General features: G+C 39.2%; 1 non-coding gene across 1 annotated transcript; it reads left to right on the forward strand.

The window, feature by feature from the left end:
• Positions 1–9707: 9707 nt before the first annotated feature.
• Positions 9708–9814, forward strand: LOC148561350 (small nucleolar RNA R71). Its single transcript, XR_015886855.1, has one exon. It is a non-coding gene; the product is annotated as a small nucleolar RNA R71 (small nucleolar RNA).
• The last annotated feature ends 6736 nt before the right edge of the window (positions 9815–16550 follow it).

A 16550-nucleotide genomic window follows, 5' to 3' on the forward strand; every position in this document is an offset into this window, starting at 1 on the left:
AGAATTTGCTATGAGCGTTTTCTGCAATTTCTGGTGTGTGGCCTCTGTCACGTGTCCACGTGGGTCACGCGGTCGTGTCATTTGGAGTTTTCCTTATCACGCAGTCGCGTCAGTCATGCGGCCGCGTCATGTGCGTTCTGCTTGTGGCACGCGATCGCGTCAGTCACGCGGTCGCGTTTCTGTTGATTCGCGCTGGCATGCGGCCGCGTCGCCCATGCGATCGCGTGGATGCCAGTTTCTTCAAAAACTCCATTTTGTGCTTTCCTTCCATTTTTGTATGTTTTCTTTCCATCCTTTAAGTCATTCCTGCCTTAGAAAATCTGAAACTACTCAACACACTAATCACGGCATCGAATGGAAATAAAGGGTAATTAAAATAATTATTTTTAAGCATAGGAAACATGTTTTTCACATACATCACATAATAAGGAAGGGAAAGTAAAACCATGCAATTAATATGAATAAGTGGGTGAAGGATTAAATAAATCACTCAATTTGAGCACAAAATATATCATAAAATATAGGTTTATCAGTCTCCTCTCCTAATGAACCGGGGTCTCCTATCCGAATACCTTTCCCAGTCAGATCCTATAACACGCATGTCGTTCACAATTTCTTCAAGTTCATCATTGTCGGGGCCATTACTTATTCTTACATGATAACTGGGCTCATCAAAATGTGGCGATTTTAGCTGAAGAGTCCTTGTTATGGCATTGGGGCTGAAGTCCACCTCTGTTCCTCTCACATAACTTTTGAAGGTGGGGGCCTTGGTTTTGTCTTCTCTGACCACATTTGCATAGAACTCTTTGATGAGGTTTGCATTTATCTTTGCTTCTGGGTTCGTGAGCCTTTGCCAACCCGTTTGTTCAATCTTCTCTCGAATTTGTGGGCACTCATCCTCGTTGAACTGGAATGTTAACTCAGGCAATATCTTTTTGAGCTTTATCCATTCAAATTCGAGTTCATGGAATGCAGTTTTGAATCTCCCTTCATCGAAAGGGATGCTCTCCACCGGTTCCTTCATCTTTTGCCTCTTGGAGCTCGATGATGCCATGAGTAGGAGTTGATATGTGAAGGTGGGGAGTGTGTCTTTGATGGGGTAAAAGGAGTTGGGTGCCGAAAGTGGGAAGTGTAAAGGATGGAAATTGGAATGTGAAAGGGAGTATAGAATAAGAACCACTTATATAGGGAAGTGGTGAGTGAATGAAAGGTGTGGATTGATGGAGTGGGTGTGTGATGAACGGATGGGGTTTAGCATGGGATGAGCACAAGGATCATCAACTTTATGATGGGGTTGGTTTGATTTCCAAGCGTGTCATTTTTTTCAATGTTGCATGGCAATATTTTCCAATGCATTCCCCTTGAAGACACGTGTATAGTCCTCTTCTTTTGAAGTGGCTGAACCCTTCCTCCTTCAATTGTCCCATCAATTTTCCTACAAAACAAAAGAAATGTGATTAATGAATTTATGGATAGTGGCGGCAAAATTTAAAAATGGGATAACTACTTTTTAAAGTTTTTGTTTCTAACTAACTAAGTGCTATTCATGAATGCAAACCAACTGACTATTTAATTGTCCATGTATGCAACATTGGTGACACCAAACTTAGTTTGTGGTCATGTGGTGTACAAAGTTTTGTTCAAGGCTCTAAGAGTGACATGATATGAATTACATTTATGCTCTCTTAGTATGCCTTGAACACCAAACTTGTTCTTCACTATGTGCTGCATAAAAGGATTCATTCAAGTATATGTCAGAGTTGAATTGGAATTCATGAACCTTGCATTATTAACTACTTAAAAGCATATAAAACATGGGTTGCCTCCCATGAAGCGCTTCTTTAGCGTCACTAGCTTGATGTTCTGACTTTGTTAGGGTGGTTGGTAATGCTTCAAATCTTCCCCCCCCCCCCCCGCAGTAAATCTATCTCCATTGGCTTCATCAAGGATCTCCACATGTTCTAAGGAGAGAATCCTATTGATGGTGAAAACTTTACGTAACTGAGATGGGATGGTGGGGAGATGAGATGGGATAACTGGAAAATAAGTTGAGATCACTTTATCCCCTGAAGAGAAGTCCTCTATAGGGATCTTCTTGTTCTTCCACCTCCTTGGTTCCTTCTTCTTTGTTCCTTTTGATGTTGCCCTGCTCTTTGTGACCTCTTTTTCCAAGGAAATTTTGTTGCTGGTCTCATATGACTCTGGTGGTTTAGGTTCCTCTTGGTTTTCCTTTTGCTGTGACAACTGCTGACTGTCTTGTTCATTAACCAAAGGGATTCCCAGGTGTACAACATATGCTTTAATGCTTGTTTCTTCCACCAGTGCTTTGTCGTGCTCTCCCTTTGGTTCCTTGCTTTCCTGATCTGCTTCTTGTGAGGGTTTGAAGACATTGAATGCGAGTTGTTCGTCATGTATCCTCAGTATTAGCTCTCCTCGCTCCACATCTATGAGCGCTCTGGCTGTAGCTAGGAATGGTCTTCCCAATATGATTGGGTGAAGGTGACTCTCTTCTATTTCCAATATGACAAAGTTTGTGGGAAGGAAGTAGTTCCTAACCTTTACCAACACGTTTTCAACCACTCCTACTACTTGTTTTTGAGTTTTGTCAGCCAGCCTGATGACTACGTCTGTGGGCATTAGGTCATTGATCTGCAGCTTCTTCATAAGGGATAAAGGCATTAAGTTGATGCTTGCTCCCAGGTCACAGAGTCCTTTGTCAAACATTGTTTCTCCTATGGCACAGGGGATGTGAAAACTCCCTGGGTCCTTCCTTTTTGTAGGCAACTCTGTTGAATGAGAGCACTGCACTCCTTATTCATCACTATTGTTTGCCCTCCTTTGAGTGAGCTTTTCCTGGTCAGCAACTCTTTCATATACTTAATGTACGAGGTCATTTGTTGGAGAGCCTTGATGAATGGTATGTTTACATGGAGAGATGCAAACATATCAAGGAACTTTGAGTATATTCTCTTTTCCACACCACCCTTGAGTCTTTGGGGAAAAGGTGCATAGAGTTTCAGCATCTCCTTCTGTGTAATTTTGGTTTCTTGGTGACCCTTTTCCTGCTTCTCTGCTGAAGTATCTCCAGAGTGTTCGAAGGGTTTGTTCAGCTCTTCCTCAGTCCCTTTATCACTTATACTGACCATCTTGCAGTCTTCCCATCTTACTTTCTTTTCTCTACCTCTCGGGTTTTTCTCTGTGTCACTTGGGAAGCTGTCAGTAGGTTTGGGAATCTTCTCAGAGAGGTATCCCACTTGAAATTCTAGCCTCTTAATGGTGTCTCCCTGGTTTTTTATATTAGCTCGCACCTTGGTGCACGGAAATCGTGACGGTTCATTCCTTGGTAACGGTGCTAAAAACTTAATACGCACGTTCATAATCTTAGTTCTTTGTCACAACTTCGCACAACTAACTAGCAAGTGCACTGGGTCGTCCAAGTAATAAACCTTATGTGAGTAAGGGTCGATCCCACGGAGATTGTCGGCTTGAAGCAAGCTATGGTCATCTTGCAAATCTCAGTTAGGCAGATTCATATGGTTATGGATATTTGATAATTAAAATATAATTAAAATATAAATAAAACATAAATTAAGCGTATGAAGATGCTTGTTCCTCTTGAACCTCTGCTTTCCTATTGTCTTCATCCAATCATTCATACTCCTTTCTATGGCAAGCTGTATGTTAGGCGTCACTGTTGTCAATGGCTACATCCTGTCCTCTCAGTGAAAATGGTCCAATGCACTGTCACTGCATGGCTAATCATCTGTTGGTTCTCGATCATACTGGAATAGGATCCATTGATCCTTTTGCGTCTGTCACTATGCCCGGCACTCGCGAGTTTGAAGCTCGTCGCAGCCATCCCTTCCCAGATCCTACTCAGAATACCACAAACAAGGTTTAGACTTTCCGGATCTCAAGAATGGCCGTCCATGGATTCTAACTTATACCACGAAGACTCTGATTAAGGAATCCCAGAGATATTCATTCAATCTAAGGTAGAACGGAAGTGGTTGTCAGGCACGCGTTCATAGGTTGCGAATGATGATGACTGTCACGATCATCACATTCATATTGAAGTGCGAAAGAATATCTTAGAATCAGAATAAGCTTGAATTGAATAGAAAAACAATAGTACTTTGTATTAATTCATAAGGAACAGCAGAGCTCCACACCTTAATCTATGGTGTGTAGAAACTCTACCGTTGAAAATACATAAGAACAAGGTCCAGGCATGGCCGAGTGGCCAGCCCTCATAAAGGTCTAAGATAGCATAAAACTGATCAAAGACGTCTAATACAATAGTAAAAGGTCCTATTTATAGCAGACTATTTACTAGGGTTTACAGAAATGAGTAAATGATGCAGAAATCTACTTTTGGGGCCCACTTGGTGTGTGCTTGGGCTGAGCATTGAGCTTTACACGTGTAGAGGCTTCTCTTGGAGTTGAACGCCAGTTTGTAACCTGTTTCTGGCGTTTAACTCTACTTTGCAACCTGTTTCTGGCATTTAACTCCAGAATGCAACATGGAACTGGCGTTGAACACCAATTTGCGTCATTTAAACTCGGGCAAAGTATGGACTATTATATATTTCTGGAAAGCCCTTGATGTCTACATTCCAACGCAACTAAGAGTGCGCCATTTGGAGTTCTGTAGCTCCAGAAAATCCATTTTGAGTGCAGGAAGGTCAGAATCCAGCAGCATCTGCAGTCTTTCTTCAACCTCTGAATCTGATTTTTGCTCAAGTCCCTCAATTTCAGCTAGAAAATACCTGAAATCACAGAAAAATACACAAACTCATAGTAAAGTCCAGAAATGTGATTTTTTTATTAAAAACTAATAAAAATATACTAAAAACTATGTAAAAATAATGCCAAAAAGCGTGTAAATTATCCGCTCATCACAACACCAAACTTAAATTGTTGCTTGTCCCCAAGCAACCGAAAATAAAATAGGATAAAAAGAAGAGAATATACTATGAATTCCAAAATATCAATGAAACTTAGCTCCAATCAGATGAGCGGGACTTGTAGCTTTTTGCCTCTTGAATAGCTTTGGCATCTCACTTTATCCTTTGAAGTTCAGAATGATTGGCATCTATAGGAACTTAGAATTCAGATAGTGTTATTGATTCTCCTAGTTCAGTATGTTGCTTCTTGAACACAGCTACTTTATGAGTCTTGGCCGTTGCCCTAAGCACTTTGTTTTCTAGTATTACCACCGGATACATAAATGCCACAGACACATAACTGGGTGAACCTTTTCAGATTGTGACTCAGCTTTGCTAGAGTCCCCAATTAGAGGTGTCCATGGTTCTTAAGCACACTCTTCTTTTTGCTTTGGACCTCGACTTTAACCACTCAGTCTCAAGTTTTCACTTGACACCTTCACGCCACAAGCACATGGTTAGGGACAGGTTGGTTTAGCCACTTAGGCCAGGATTTTATTCCTTTAGGCCCTCCTATCCACTGATGCTCAAAGGCTTGGATCCTTTTTATTACCCTTGCCTTTTGGTTTTAAGGGCTATTGGCTTTTTGTTCTTGCCTTTTGGTTTAAAGAGATTTTGGCTTTTTCTGCTTGCTTTTTCTTTTTCTTTTTTTTTCTTCTCTTTTTTTCGCAAGATTTTGTATTCACTGCTTTTTCTTGCTTCAAGAATCAATTTTATGATTTTTTAGATTATCAATAACATTTCTCCTTTTTCATCATTCTTTCAAGAGCCAACATATTTAACATTCATAAACAACAATTTCAAAAGACATATGCACTGTTCAAACATTCATTCAGAAAATAAAAAGTATTGTTACCACATCAAAATAATTAAACCAGTTTCAAGGATGAATTCGAAACCATGTACTTCTTGTTCTTTTGTAATTAAAACAGTTTTCATTTAAGAGAGGTGATGGATTCATAGGACATTCATAGCTTTAAGGCATAGACACTTAGACACTAATGATCCTATAGTAAGACACAAACATAAACATAAAGCATAGTAAACGAAAAATAGTAAAATAAGAACAAGGAGATTAAGGAACGGGTCCACCTTAGTGAGGGTGGCGTCTGGTTCTTCTTGAAGAACCAATGGTGCTCTTGAGCTCCTCTATGTCTCTTCCTTGTCTTTGTTGCTTCATCCCTAGTGATTTTGGTGCTCCTATCCTTAGTTGCTCCCAATAGTTGTGTGGAGGAAAATGTATCCCTTGAGGCATCTCAGGGATTTCATGGTGAGGAATTTCCTCATGCTCTTGTTGAAGTCCATGATCTCTTATTTGCTCCATCCTTTTCTTAGTGATGGGCTTGTCCTCTTCAATAAGGATGTCTCCCTCTATGTCAATTCCAGCCGAATAGCAGAGGTGACATATGAGGTGAGGAAAGGCTAACCTTGCCCAAGTGGAGGACTTGTCAGCCACCTTGTAAAGTTCTTGAGGTATAATCTCATGAACTTCCACTTCCTCTCCAATCATGATACTATGGATCATGATGGCCCGGTCTATAGTAACTTCAAACTGGTTGCTAGTAGGAATGATTGAGCGTTGAATGAACTCTAGCCATCCCCTAGCCACTGGTTTGAGGTCATGCCTTCTTAATTGAACCGGCTTGCCTCTTGAGTCAATTTTGCATTGAGCTCCTTCCTCACATATGTCTATGAGGACTTGGTCCAACCTTTGATCAAAGTTGACCCTTCTTGTGTAGGGGCGTGCGTTTTCTTCCATCATTGGCAAGTTGAACGCCAGGCTTACATTTTCCGGACTGAAATCTAAGTATTTCCCCCGAACCATGGTAAGCCAATGCTTTGGATTCAGGTTCACACTTTGATCATGGTTCCTATTGATCCATGCGTTTGCATAGAACTCTTGAACCATTAAGATCCCGACTTGTTGAATGGGGTTGGTGAGAACTTCCCAACCTCTTCTTTGGATCTCATGTCGGATCTCCGGATACTCATTCTTTTTTGAGCTTGAAAGGAACCTCAGGGATCACTTTCTTCTTGGCCACAACTTCATAGAAGTGGTCTTGATGGACCTTTGAGATGAATCTCTCCATCTCTCATGACTCAGAGGTGGAAGCAATTTCCTTCCCTTTCCTCTTTCTAGAGGTTTCTCTGGCCTTAGGTGCCATAAATGGTTATGAAAAAACAAAAATCTATGCTTTTACCACACCAAACTTAAAATTTTTGCTCGTCCCCGAGCAAAAGGAGAAAGAAAGAAGGAGAAGAAGAAAAAGAATGGAGGAGAGGGAGAGAGGTGTGTAGTCGGCCAAGGGAAGAAGAAAGGGTTGTGTTGTGTGAAAATGAAGAAGGAATGAGGGGTTTATATAGGGGTGGGATGGGATTTAGGGTTCGGCCATTAGGGTTGGGTTTGGGAGGGAAAATAGTTTGAATTTTGAAGGTAGGTGGGGTTTATGGGGAAGAGAGTATGGATATGAGTGGTGAAGAGGTGATGGGAAAGAGTGATTGAGGTGATTGGTGAAGGGTATTTGGGGAAGAGAGTTATAAAAAGGTGTGAAGAGGAGAGAAGAAGATGTGGGGATCCTGTGGGGTCCACAGATTCTGAGGGATCCTGTGGGTCTACAGATCTTGAGGGATCCTGTGGGGTCCACAGATCAAGTGGGGTCAAGGACTTAACATCCCTACACCAATTAGGTGTGTAAAATGCCCTTGCTGTGCAATCCTGGCGTTTAACGCCAGATTGCTACTTGTTTCTGGCGTTAAACACCCAAATGTAACCTGTTTCTGGCGTTTAACACCAGGCAGATGCTTGTTTCTGGCGTTAAACGCCAGATAGATGCCTGTTTCTGGCGTTTAACGCCAGACTACTCTTCCTCTAGGGTGTGCTGTTTTTCATTCTATTTTTCATTCTGTTTTTTATTTTTCAGTAGTTTTTGTGACTTCACATGATCATCAACCTAAAGAAAACATAAAATAACAATAGAAAATAAATAAATATAATTAGAGAACATTGGGTTGCCTCCCAACAAGCGCTTCTTTAATGTCAATAGCTTGACAGTGAGCTCTCATGGAGCCTCACAGATGTGCAGAGCATTGTTGGGACCTCCCAACACCAAACTTAGAGTTTGGATGTGGGGGTTCAACACCAAACTTAGAGTTTGGTTGTGGCCTCCCAACACTAAACTTAGAGTTTGACTGTGGGGGCTTTGGTTGACTCTACAGTGAGAGAAGCTTTTCATGCTTCCTCTCCATGGTTACAGAAAGAGATCCTTGAGTTTTAAACACAAGGTTTTCCTCATTCAGTTGAAGGACTAATTCTCCTCTGTCCACATCAATCACAACTCTTGCTGTGGCTAGGAAGGGTCTTCCAAGGATGATGGATTCATCCTCTTCCTTCCCAGTGTCTAGGATTATGAAATCAACAGGGATGTAAAGGCCTTCAACCTTTACTAACACGTCATCTACTCGTCCATAAGCCTGTTTTCTTGAGTTGTCTGCCATCTCTAATGAGATTCTGGCAGCTTGCACCTCAAAGATCCCAAGTTTCTCCATTACAGAGAGTGGCATTAAGTTTATTCCTTTCCCCAGGTCACACAGAGCCTTCTCAAAGGTCATGGTGCCTATGGTACAGGGTATTAAGAATTTTCCAGGATCCTGTTTCTTTTGAGGTAATTTCTGCCTATCCAATGCATTCAGTTCATTGGTGAGCAAGGGAGGTTCATCTTTCCAAGTCTCATTACCAAATAATTTGGCATTCAGCTTCATGATTGCACCAAGGTACTTAGCAACTTGCTCTTCAGTAATTTCTTCATCCCCTTTAGAGGAAGAATACTCATCAGAGCTCATGAAGGGCAGAAGGAGGTTCAATGGAATCTCTATGGTCTCTAGATGAGCCTAAGATTCCTTTGGTTCCTCAAAGGGGGACTCCTTATTGGTCACTGGACGTCCCAGGAGGTCTTCCTCACTAGGATTCACGTCCTCCTCTTCCCTTGTAGGTTCGGTCATATAGTTAAATCAATGGCCTTGCACTCTCTCTTTGGATTTTCTTCTGTATTGCTTGGGAGAGTACTAGGAGGAGTTTCAGTAACTCTTTTACTTAGCTGGCCTACTTGTGCCTCCAAATTTCTAATGGAGGACCTTGTTTCATCCATCAAACTTACAGTGGCCTTAGATAGATCAGAGACTATATTTCCTAAGCTAGATGGATTCTGCTCAGAATTCTCTGTCTGTTGCTGAGTGGATGATGGAAAAGGCTTGCTATTGCTAAACTTGTTTCTTCCACCATTATTAAAGCCTTGTTGAGGCTTTTGTTGATCCTTCCATGAAAAATTTGGATGATTTCTCCATGAGGGATTATAGGTGTTTCCATAGGGTTCACCTATGTAATTCACCTCTGTTATTGCAGGGTTCTCAGGATCATAAGCTTCTTCTTCAGAAGATGCCTCTTTAGTACTGTTGGATGATTCCTTCAATCCATTCAGACTCTGAGAGATCATATTGACTTGCTGAGTCAATATTTTATTCTAAGCCAATATGGCATTCAGAGTATCAATTTCAAGAACTCCCTTCCTCTGAGGCGTCCTATTACTCACAGGATTCCTTTCAGAAGTGTACATGAACTGGTTATTTGCAACCATGTCAATGAGTTCCTGAGCTTCTGCAGGCGTTTTCTTTAGGTGAATGGATACACCTACAGAATGGTCCAATGACATCTTTGATAATTCAGACAGACCATCATAGAATATATCCAGGATGGTCCATTCTGAAAACATATCAGAAGGACACTTTTTGGTCAGTTCCTTATATCTTTCCCAAGCTTCATAGAGGGATTCACCTTCCTTCTGTCTGAAGGTTTGAAAATCCACTCTAAGCTTGCTAAGCTTTTGAGGAGGAAAGAACTTGGCTAAGAAAGCTGTGACCAGCTTATCCCAAGAGTTCAGGCTGTCTTTAGGTTGAGAGTCAAACCATATTCTAGCTCTGTCTCTTACAGCAAATGGGAAAAGCATAAGCCTGTAGACCTCGGGATCAACCCCATTGGTCTTAACAGTATCATAGATCTGCAAGAATTCAGTTAAGAACTGAAAGGGATCTTCGGATGGAAGTCCATAAAACTTGCAATTCTGTTGCATCAGAGAAACTAATTGAGGTTTCAGCTCAAAATTGTTTGCTCCAATGGCAGGGATTGAGATGCTTCTTCCATGTAAATTGGAATTAGGTGCAGTAAAGTCACCAGGCATCTTCCTTGCATTGTTATTATTTTCGGCCATGTCTCCTTCTTTTTCGAAAATTTCTGTCAGATTTTCTCCAGAGAGTTGTGCTATAGCTTCCCTTAGCTTCCTCTTCAGAGTCCTTTCAGGTTCAGGGTCAGTTTCAACAAGAATGTTCTTATCCTTGTTCCTGCTCATATGAAAAAGAAGAAAACAGAAAAGAAGAGGAATCCTCTATATCACAGTATAAAGATTCCTTATGTAAGTATACGAAGAAAATAATGGAGGAAGAAAAACATAAGAATCCAAACACAGGGGAGAGGAATGAGTTCGAATTCTTGGGTGAAAGAGGGGTGTTAGTAGATGAATAAATAATTAGAAAGAGATGAGAAGAGAAATTCAAAAATTAAATAAATTAAAATAAAAGTATTTTTGTTTTTACATTGAATTTAAAATAAAAATAAAAATTAAAGTTCATAAATTAAGAAAGGATAATTGAATCAAATTAAATTTAATTTAAAATAATTAGTTAATTTAAAAAGGAGTTTTGAAAAAGAGGGAAGGGATTTTCGAAAATTAGAGAGAGAGAGTTAGTTAGGTAGTTTTGAAAAATATAAGAATCAAACAAAAAGTTAAGTGGTTAATTGAAAAAGATTTGAAAATCAAATTTTGTAGAGATAAGAAAATAGAAAATATTTTGAATTTAAATTTTGAAAAGATGTGATTGAAACTTAAATTGAAAAAGATTTGAAAAAGCAATTTAAAAAGATTTGATTTTGAAATTAAAGTTGATTACTTGACTAACAAGAAACTAAAAAGATATGAGTCTAGAGTTTAAAGATTGAACCTTTCTTACTAGGCAAGTAACAAACTTAAAAATTTTGAATCAATCACATTAATTGTTAGCATTAATTTCGAAAATATAAAATAAAAATAAGAAAAAGATTTTGAAAATCTATTTGAAATTTTCGAAATTATGAAAGAAAAAATGAAAAAGATTTGATTTTTGAAAAAGATAGAATTTTTAAATTGAAAATTTGATTTGACTCATAAGAAACAACTAAATTTTAAAAAGTTTTGAAAAAGTCAACTCAAATTTTCGAAAATTATGAGTGAAATAAGGGAAAGATATTTTTTTTTATTTTTGAATTTTTAATGAAGAAAGAGAAAAACACAAAAAGGACACAAGACATAAAAATTATGAATCAAAACACACAATGCATGCAAGAACACTATGAATGTCAAGATGAACACCAAGAACACTTTGAATGTCAAGATGAACACCAAGAACTTATTTTTGAAAATTTTTAAGAAAAGAAAAACATGCAAGACACCAAACTTAGAAATTTTCAATAATTAGACACTAACAAATTAAAATTGCATATGGAAAATAAGAAAAGATGCAAAACAAGAAAACATGAAGATCAAACAAGAGGATTCATCAAGAACAACTTGAAGATCATGAAGAATGCATGATGAATTTTTGAAAAATGCAAGAAAATTATAAAAACATGCAATTGACACCAAACTTAAAAATTGACACAAGACTCAAACAAGAAACACAAAATTATTTTTGGTTTTATGATTTTATTAAATTTTTTTCTTTTTTGTAATTTTTCAAAAATTAATTGGAAAAAGAAAAATAAGGATTTCAAAATTTTTAATAGGAATTCTAGGAATCTTGCAATATTAGTCTAAAGCTCCAATCCAGGAATTAGACATGGCTTAGTAGCCAGCCAAGCTTTCATTGAAAGCTCCGGTCCAAAACACTAGACATGGCCAATGGCCAGCCAAGCTTCAGCAGATATTGATACCTCCCATGTATACAACAACTATGTGTGTACCTGCCAAATGGGTGAAGATCAACAAGCTCTTGTGATGATAAGTTGAAACCCTGGTCCAAAAGATTAGACATGGCTTACAGCCAGCCAGGATTCAACAAATCATCATGAAACACTAGAATTCATTCTTAAAAATTCCGAAGAAAAATATATTTTTGAAAATATTTATTTTATTTTTTTCGAAAATAAATAAAATTAAAAATCTTAAAAATAAAATAAAATTACCTAATCTGAGCAACAAGATGAACCGTCAGTTGTCCAAACTCGAACAATCCCCGGCAACGGCGCCAAAAACTTGGTGCGCGAAAATCGTGACGGTTCATTCCTTGGTAACGGTGCTAAAAACTTAATACGCACGTTCATAATCTTAGTTCTATGTCACAACTTCGCACAACTAATCAGCAAGTGCACTGGGTCATCCAAGTAATAAACCTTACGTGAGTAAGGGTCGATCCCATGGAGATTGTCGGCTTGAAGCAAGCTATGGTCATCTTGCAAATCTCAGTCAGGCAGATTCATATGGTTATGGATATTTGATAATTAAAATATAATTAAAATATAAATAAAACGTAAATTAAAGATAGAGGTACTTATGTAATTCATTGGTGAGAGTTTCAGATAAGCGTATGAAGATGCTTGTTCCTCCTGAACCTCTGCTTTCCTATTGTCTTCATCCAATCATTCATACTCCTTTCTATGGCAAGCTGTATGTTAGGCGTCACCGTTGTCAATGGCTACATCCTGTCCTCTCAGTAAAAATGGTCCAATGCGCTGTCAATGCATGGCTAATCATCTGTCGGTTCTCGATCATACTGGAATAGGATCCATTGATCCTTTTGCGTCTGTCACTACGCCTAGCACTCGCGAGTTTGAAGCTCGTCGCAGCCATCCCTTCCCAGATCCTACTTGGAATACCACAGACAAGGTTTAGACTTTTCGGATCTCAAGAATGGCCATCCATGGATTCTAACTTATACCACGAAGACTCTGGTTAAGGAATCCCAGAGATATTCATTCAATCTAAGGTAGAACAGAAGTGGTTGTCAGGCATGCGTTCATAGGTTGGGAATGATGATGACTATCATGATCATCACATTCATATTGAAGTGCGAATGAATATCTTAGAATCAGAATAAGCTTTAATTGAATAGAAAAACAATAGTACTTTGTATTAATTCATGAGGAACAGCAGAGCTCCACACCTTAATCTATGGTGTGTAGAAACTCTACCATTGAAAATACATAAGAACAAGGTCCAGGCATGGCCGAGTGGCCAGCCCTCATAAAGGTCTAAGATAGCATAAAAATGATCAAAGATGTCTAATACAATAGTAAAAGGTCCTATTTATATCAGACTAGTTACTAGGGTTTACAGAAATGAGTAAATGATACAGAAATCTACTTCTGGGGACCACTTGGTGTGTGCTTGGGCTGAGCATTGAGCTTTACACGTGTAGAGGCTTCTCTTGGAGTTGAACACTAGTTTGTAACCTGTCTCTGGCATTTAACTCCACTCTGCAACCTGTTTCTGGCGTTTAACTCCAGAATGCAACATGGAACTGGCGTTGAACACCCGTTTGCGTCGTCTAAACTCGGAAAAAGTTTGGACTGTTATATATTGCTGGAAAGCCCTGGATGTCTACCTTTCAACGCAATTGAGAGCGCGCCATTTGGAGTTCTGTAGCTCCAGAAAATCTACTTTGAGTGCAGGAAGGTCAGAATCCAGCAGCATCTGCATTCCTTCTTCAACCTCTGAATCTGATTTTTGCTCAAGTCCCTCAATTTCAGCCAGAAAATACCTGAAATCACAGAAAAACACACAAACTCATAGTAAAGTCCAGAAATGTGATTTTTTATTAAAAACTAATAAAAATATACAAAAAACTATGTAAAAATAATGTCAAAAAGCGTATAAATTATCTGCTCGTCACACCTCCTCCTTGAACACCTTGTTCTCTTGGAGTTCCTTACATATGCCTTCAAGTAGGGTCTCAATCCTTGAGAGTCTATCTTCGGATGATGGTGAGTTTCTGTTGGAGGGATGAGAATGGCCATTTTGGTTTTGATATGGATGTTGAGAGGTGTTGTTAGGTGGGTGCTGATATGATCTCTGTGTGGAATATTGGTGAGCTGCATTATTGTTGAGGTTGTGATGTCTCTGATCTTGGCCTTGATCTTGTTGATTTCCCCACCCAAAGTTTGGGTGGTTCCTCCAACCAGGATTGTAAGTTTTAGAGTATGGATCATGGGTCTGCCTAGGTGAGTTTCCAATGTAGTTGGCTTGTTCCTGCTCACCCTCTGCTTCTGCATTCACTCCTTCTTGGGTTGCTGATGAGGTGGTGATTACTGCTACTTGGTTCCTCTCCATCATCTTGGTAAGGTCAGCTGATGAGCGAATAATTTATACGCTTTTTGGCATTGTTTTTAGTATGTTTTTAGTAGGATCTAGTTACTTTTAGGGATGTTTTTATTAGTTTTTATGTTAAATTCACATTTCTGGACTTTACTATGAGTTTGTGTATTTTTCTGTGATTTCAGGTATTTTCTGGCTGAAATTGAGGGGCTTGAGCAAAAATCAGATTCAGAGGTTGAAGAAAGACTGGTGATGCTGTTGGATTCTGATCTTTCTGCACTCAAAGTGAATTTTCTGGAGCTACAGAACTCAAAATGGCACGCTTTCAATTGCGTTGGAAAGTAGACATCCAGGGTTTTCCAGCAATATATAATAGTTCATACTTTGACCGAGTTTAGATGACGCAAAAGGGTATTGAACGCCAGTTCTATGCTGCAGTCTGGAGTTAAACGCCAGAAACACGTCACGAACCAGAGTTGAACGCTAAAAACATGTTACAACTTGGTGTTCAACTCCAGAAGAAGCCTCTGCACGTTTAAACTTCAAGCTCAGCCCAAGCACACACCAAGTGGGCCCCGGAAGTGGATTTATGCATCAATTACTTACTTCTGTAAACCCTAGTAGCTAGTTCAGTATAAATAGGACTTTTTACTATTGTATTCACATCTTGGGACGTTTAGTTCTTAGATCATGGGGGCTGGCCACGGCCATGCCTGGACCTTCATCACTTATGTATTTTCAACGGTAGAGTTTCTGCACTCCATAGATTAAGGTGTGGAGCTCTGCTGTTCCTCATGAATTAATACAAAGTACTACTGTTTTTCTATTCAATTCAACTTATTCCGCTTCTAAGATATCCATTCACGCTTCAATATGAATGTGATGATCGTGACAGTCATCATCATTCCCCATGAACACGTGCCTGACAACCACTTCCGTTCTACCTTGGATTGAATGAGTATCTCTTGGATTCCTTAATCAGAATCTTCGTGGTATAAGTTAGAACCCATGGATGGCCATTCCTGAGATCCGGAAAGTCTAAACCTTGTCTGTGGTATTCCGAGTAGGATCTGGGAAGGGATGGCTGTGACGAACTTTAAACTCACGAGTGCTGGGCGTAGTGACAGACGCAAAAGGATAGTAAATCCTATTCCAGTATGATCGAGAACCTCCAGATGATTAGCCATGCCGTGACAGAGCATTTGGACCATTTTCACAGAGAGGATGGGATGTAGCCATTGACAACGGTGATGCCCCTTACAGAAAGCTTGCCATGGAAAGGAGTAAGACTGATTGGATGAAGACAGTAGGAAATCAGAGATTCAGAGGAACGAAAGCATCTCTATACGCTTATCTGAAATTCTAACCAATGAATTACATAAGTATTTCTATCTTTATTTTCTATTTATTTATTATTATTTTTTGAAAACTCCATAACTATTTGATATCCGCCTGACTGAGATTTACAAGATGACCATAGCTTGCTTCATACCAACAATCTCCGTAGGATCGACCCTTACTCATGTAAGGTTTTATTACTTGGACGACCCAGTGCACTTGCTGGTTAGTTGTGCGAAGTTGTGAAGTTATGTCTGGACCATGGTATTGTGCACCAGTTGTTGGTGCCATTGCTAGGGAGAGAACGAACAACAAATTTTACAACCTCAGAGTAACAATTTCGCGTACCAAGTTTTTGGCGCCGTTGCCGTGGATTGTTCGAGTTTGGACAACTGACGGTTCATCGTGTTGCTCAGATTGGGTAATTTTCTTCTTATTTTGTTTTCAAAAAGTTTTCAAAAATTTTTCAAAAATATTTTCTTCTTTTTCATTTTTCCCAATTAATATTCGAAAAAAATTATTTTCAAAAAAATATTTTTTCTTCAGAATTTTTAAGAATGAATTCTAGCGTTTCATGAAAAATGTTGGAGCCTGGCTGGCTGTAGAGCCATGTCTAAATTCTTTTGGACTGAGGCCTCCACATGTTAGGAAATTGCTTGTACTGCTGAAGCTTGTCTAGCCATTGGTCATGTCTAGTGTCTTGGACCGAAGCTTTCACTGAAAGCTTGGCTGGCTAGTAAGCCATGTCTAATTCCTGGACCGGAGCTTTAGACTAACATTGAAGATTCCTGGAATTCATATTAAAAAATTTGGAATCCTTATTTTTCTTTTTCAAATTAATTTTCGAAAAAAATACCAAAAAAATTAGAAA

This window comes from Arachis ipaensis, chromosome B6 (assembly GCF_059453495.1).
Source record: "Arachis ipaensis isolate K30076 ecotype BB chromosome B6, ASM5945349v1, whole genome shotgun sequence".
NCBI lineage: Eukaryota > Viridiplantae > Streptophyta > Magnoliopsida > Fabales > Fabaceae > Arachis > Arachis ipaensis.